The sequence below is a fragment of the Tachyglossus aculeatus genome, chromosome 23 (genome assembly GCF_015852505.1).
Source record: "Tachyglossus aculeatus isolate mTacAcu1 chromosome 23, mTacAcu1.pri, whole genome shotgun sequence".
Classification (NCBI taxonomy): Eukaryota; Metazoa; Chordata; class Mammalia; order Monotremata; family Tachyglossidae; genus Tachyglossus; species Tachyglossus aculeatus.
In genome coordinates, this window is record NC_052088.1 from 27,713,475 (window position 1) to 27,719,278 (window position 5,804).

Sequence of the window (5,804 nt, forward strand, 5' to 3'; positions counted from 1 at the left end):
GAAGGGAGGGGGTAAAGGAGATGCTTCTTGAGAAGCATCATGATGGAGTGGCTAGAGCACGGGTCTTGGAGTCCGAAGGTCATGGGTTCTAATACTGGCTCCACCACTTATCTGCTGGATGACTTCGGGCAAGTCATTTCACTTCTCTGGGTCCAAGTTACCTCATCTGTGAAATGGGAATTGAGACTGTGAGCCCAGTGTGGGGCAGTGACTGTGTCCAACCCAATTTGCTTGTACCCACCCCAACTCTTAGTACAGTGCCTGGCACACAGTAAGTGCTTAACAAATGCTACTATTATTATTATTATTGTAATTATTATTATCATTATTCCCTGGCACTCATTTTCCCCTTCACCCTCCTGCTCCACCATCTCATAAATATAATAGTGGTGTTTGTTAAGTGCTTACTGTATGTCAGACACTGTGCTAAGTTAAATACAATACAATCAGATCAGACACAGTCCTTGACCTAGTGGGGTTCAAAATCTGAGGGGGTGGCAGAACAGATATTTAATCCCCATTTTCAGATGAGTCAACTGAGGTGCAGAGAAGTAAAGTGACTTGCCCAAGGTCACATAGCAGGCAAGTGGCAGAGCTGGAATTAGAATCCAGGTCTCCTGACTCCCAGTCTTGTGTTGTTTCCACTAGACCACACTGCTTCTCATTCCTGCTTACCTTACCGCAGGAAGCCTGCTCTCTGAACGGGCATTAATCAGACCTACCTCTTGTGAAGTTACCTTTATTTCTCTGGAATGACCACCACTGGCCATTACCATTGGTTGGTATGACATCTGATTGCCACTCATCGTATGTGAGTCAGCTTGATCACACCAGCGATTGGTGAGAGTTTTATTCACTCTTGTCTGAAAATTATATCTGTATGGATATAGCCGTCCTTCATGTTCACAGAGAGACTGCCAACAATAGATATTATCCATGTGTAGATGCATCTGGCCCTCTAAGGATGGCACCTGGAGAGTTTCCAGTACTCTATTGGTCTCAGCTATGGGAGGTAGAGTCAAGCAGAAGCCTACTCATTCCATTCCCAGCTTGGCCAGTGGCTAGAGAATGGAAGGCAATCTGCGACAAGTCAAAACTCACCTGTGCTAGGCAGCAGCAGCATGGGAGACAGTCGAGGGAGGACACTCAAGTTTACTGCATGGAAGAAGACAGTGGTAACCACTTCCATATTCTTCCCAAGGAAACTCTATGGATACACTACCAGAACGATTGCAGATGGTGGTGGGGCATCCTGGGACAGATGCAGCCATGGAGTCATATGGGTCGGAAATGCCTTGACAGCATAAGACAAGACAAAGATCATCTGAAAGACCAATAAGAGAGCAATTTACAGTCTTTCCCACACTGTGCATGAAACAATCCAGATACTGACTCTGAAAGGTTGGGGTTTGGAAGCCTGGAAAACTCTTTCCTGACCATTTATACCACTATACCAATGCTTGTGTTCTTTTCCCTTGGCCCTGTTGTGGCTATCTTTTATATGGCATTTGTTAAATGCTAACTTTGTGCCAGGCACTATACTAAGCATCAGGGTAGATACAAGTTAATCAGGTTGGAAAAGGACCCTGTCCCACATGGGGCCCAGAATAAATAATAATGATGGCTTTTGTTAAGTGCTTACTATGTGCCAAGCACTGTTCTAAATGCTAGGAGGGGGGTTACAAGGTAATCAGGTTGTACCACATGGGGCTCACAGTCTTAATCCCCATTTTATAGATGAGGTAACTGAGGCCCAGAGAAGTGAAGCAACTTGCCCAAAGTCACACAGCTGACAAGTGGTGGAGCCGTAATTAGAATCCATGACCTCTGATTCCCAAACCCGGGCTCTTTCCACTGAGCCACTTTGCTTCTCTAATCTTAATCCCCATTCAGAATCTTAATCCCCATTTTACAGATGAAGGAAATGAGGGGCAGAGAAGCCAAGTGACTTGCCCAAAGTCACACAGCAGACAAATGGCAGACCCAGGATTAGAACCCAGATTTTTCTAACTTCTGGGCCCGTGCTCTATCCACTAGCCAATGTTCCTTCTCCCTACAGCAGCCACAGGAGAGGAAAGAATTGGTGTGGAAGGTGGTGTGGGCAATGAATAGAGGGGTGGCCACAATGGACCTCCTGGTGGCTAGGATAGTCCCCTGGGGACAGTGGGCCCAGTTAGTGTCACCTCTTGTCCCAACATTTAAGCAATCCTGTGCACGAATAAAACTGTCCCTCCCTGAACCACTACATTTACTAAGGGCATTTGTTCTAGAAGCCTCTGCTTGAAAAGAGTTATTGCTCCACTGATTGTAAGCTCTTAGATGATAGGGATCATGCCTACCAGCTCTATAGAATCATATTCTCCCAAGCCCTTAGTATAGATCTCTGCACACACTAAGTGCTCAACAGATACCATTAATTGATGAATTCTTGCTAGCAAGGCTGGTCTCCGCCACAGTTTTTTCCCCGCAGTTAGTTCCTTTGCTCCATCACTGAGTTTGTGTCTCACCGTGTTGTTACTGTTTTGGAGCTGAGTCCCCACTTATAAATTCTAAGAATAATGATAATAAGAATAATAATAATGGCATTTGTTAAGCACTTACTATGTGCAAAGCACTGTTTCAAGCGCTGGGGGGAATATAAGGTGATCAAGCTGTCCCAAGTGGGGCTCACAGTCTTAATCCCAATTTTACAGATGAGGTAACCGAGGCACAGAGAAGTTAAATGACTTGCCCAAGGTCACTGACAATTAGGCAACAGCTGACTAATAATAATTATGGCGTTCATTAAGCACTTCTTATGTGCCAGGCACTGTACTAAGCGCTCAGGTGGGTACAAGCAAATCAGGTTGGACACAGTCCCTGTCCCACGTGGGGCTCACAATCTCAATCCCCATTTTACAGATGAGGTAACTGAGGCCCAGAGAAGTGAAGTGACTTGCCCAAAGTCACACAGCAGACAGTGGAGGAGCTAGAATTAGAACCCGTGACCTTCTGATCCCCAGGCCCAGGCTCTATCCACTACACCAAGTTGCTTCTGATTCTCCTCTTCAGGTCACCTTAGAGCAGCTGCCTGGGTATCCTGCTATCAGAGTCTATGTTGCGAGGAACGTTGCCTCAACGTTGGACTGACTACAGCCCAGGACTTGCCATTTAGCATTAAATATGACATGCAGGTGACTCATGGATCAGCTTTGGAAGCCAGCGGTGATACCAATTCAATATAGCTTGCTATTGATGATGAAGCAACTCGCCTCCTGGGTTAATTAAAAATATAGCTGTCTTTTTCTTCCCTAAACCAATTTATCCTAAGCCAAATATCAAAAAGATGAACATTGATGTTTTAGGTCCTTTCAATACTGGAATTATTTGTTAAGCATTCATTCATTCATTCAATCGTATTTATTGAGCACTTACTGCGGGCAGAGCACTGCACTAAGCGCTTGGAAAGTACAATTCAGCAATAAAGAGAGACAGTCCCTGACCACAACGGGCTCACAGTCTAGGGGCAGGGGAGACAGACAAAAATACAAGTGAACAGGCCTCACTATAAATAAATGGAATTATAGATGTATACATATATACATAAGTGCCGTGGGGTGACAAGAGGCGGGGAAGAGCAAAAGGAATGAGTCAAGGTGATGCGGAAGGGAGGGGGAGTTGAGGAAAAGGGGGTGTAGTTTGGGAAGGCCTCTTGGAGGAGGTGCGCCTTCAGTAGGTTTTTGAAGGGGGAAATGGTGTTTGGCAGATTGAGGAGGGAGGGTGTTCCGAGCCAGAGGTAGGATGTGGGCCAGGGATCAGCAGTGAGACAGGCAAGACGGAAGCACATCAATCATCAATCGTGTTTATTGAGCGCTTACTATGTGCAGAGCACTGTACTAAGCGCTTGGGAAGTACAAATTGGCAACATATAGAGACAGTCCCTACCCAACAGTGGGCTCACAGTCTAAAAGCACAGTGAGAAGGTTAGCACCAGAAGAGTGGAGTGCTTGAGCTGGGATGTAGAAGGAGAGAAGGGAGGTGAGGTAGGAGGGGGCAAGGTGATAGAGAGCTTTAAAGTTCTTAGTAAGCACTTACTACGTACCAACACTGTACTAAGAACAGGGGAAGATATTTTAAAAAAAACCTAATTGGACATGGTCCCTGTCCCTCATCAGTCTATGAAGGAGGGTGAATAGGTATTTAACATTAATGGTAAAATCTTCTGTCCAGTTCCACCCTAATGTTGTTCCATTTTTATTCAACTCCTTCTTTCTTTTCAGTTAGCAGTTGGCATATTTGTGTTCATTTCCTTCTATTTGTAGACAGAATCCACCCTGCATAATTCATTATTGTGAATTATCACTGTTTACTTAATATTGCATACTAAGAAATTTACCAAGCTGTAGTAGTCAACTGCCAAAGTAAAACCAGCTCTTCAGTTCCCGTGTTATTACTAAATGTAAGTATGAGAAGTCTGGAGAGTTTAGCAAGTGTATTTCCACAGAATGGGATGCCATTTCAATGATTAGAGTGGGTGAAGATAATCAGATTTCCATAAATCAAAGGGGATCTGATGGTTCATATCAAGTGCTTCATTAGACACCCAGCTATGTACTAGGGAATGAAAACTCAACAGCAAACTGGATATTTTTCCAAGTACCAGGAAGGTGAAATATTTACCTAGATTTCTTACCTTGATTGCCATGAGTAAAAATGTACCTGCCCCATTATCACTGAAGTAATTACTTGCAATTTCTTCAGTGTCCTACTTCAAAATTAGAGTCAGGACATTAACTACAGAATGATTACGAGGTGTGAGGTAAACATGTATTTTCATTTTTGAAGGAAACTACCACAGCAGTTTAGCCCACTGTGGGCAGAGCATGTATCTGTTATATTGTTGCATTGTACTCTCACAAGCGCTTAGTACAGTGTCCTGTTATTGAAATAATTACTTGCAATTTCTTCATTGTCCTATTTCAAAGTTAGACACAGGGCATTAACTACAGAATGATTAGGAGGTGTAAGGTAAATTGCTATTTTCATTTTGGAAAGAAACTATCACAGCAGCAAGCTCACTGTGGGCAGGGAATGTATTTGTTTCATTGTTGCGCTATACTCTCCTAAGTGCTTAGTACAGTGTCCTGCACATAATAAGGGCTCAAAAAATATGATTGATTGATTGATTGATTGAAACACTTATATGCATGTCCTTATTCTTTAATGTCTGTCTCCTCTTCTAGATTGTAAGTTCTTTATGGGCAGAGATAGGGTCTACCACTCTACTGTACTGTACTCTCCAAGAACCTAAGTACAGTGCTTTGAATACAGTGAACACTCAATAAATACTATTTCTTGCTTGACAGAATCATCACAAAATATTTTAAAGGAAATCAGGGTAATCTTGCGTCTAGGTTAATGGGAGAAAAATCTAGTTTTTATGGGCTCACCCATTTCTGAAGGAAAATAGAATATTGTGATGCTAAGGTATATATTTTATCATCACAGATATTTACTTCTAAGATATACTTCCGCACTTGAACCAAAACCTCAATCTGACTGGTGGTAACACTTCCTCCGCGGCAAAACTTGAAATTGTCTACCCAAAGCACAGGGCCAACAAGGTGGCTAGGGTGACTGAACCCAAGGGAAAAGAAAAAAACGGCCTGAATAATAAAGAGAAGAAAATATTTTGAGAGAGATATAGAGAAGGCATAAAAAAGAGGATGCTTTTCTCAGATCTTCCCCGGAAATTTTCCCTGGGATACCATTTCTGTCCCAGAACCTCTTTCAGAATTATGAACAGATTATTAATAATAATAATA

General features: G+C 43.0%; 1 non-coding gene across 1 annotated transcript; it reads left to right on the top strand.

The window, feature by feature from the left end:
- Positions 1 to 953: 953 nt before the first annotated feature.
- Positions 954 to 1,091, top strand: LOC119944892. The gene has a single exon (XR_005456034.1). It is a non-coding gene; the product is annotated as a small nucleolar RNA SNORA7 (small nucleolar RNA).
- The last annotated feature ends 4,713 nt before the right edge of the window (positions 1,092 to 5,804 follow it).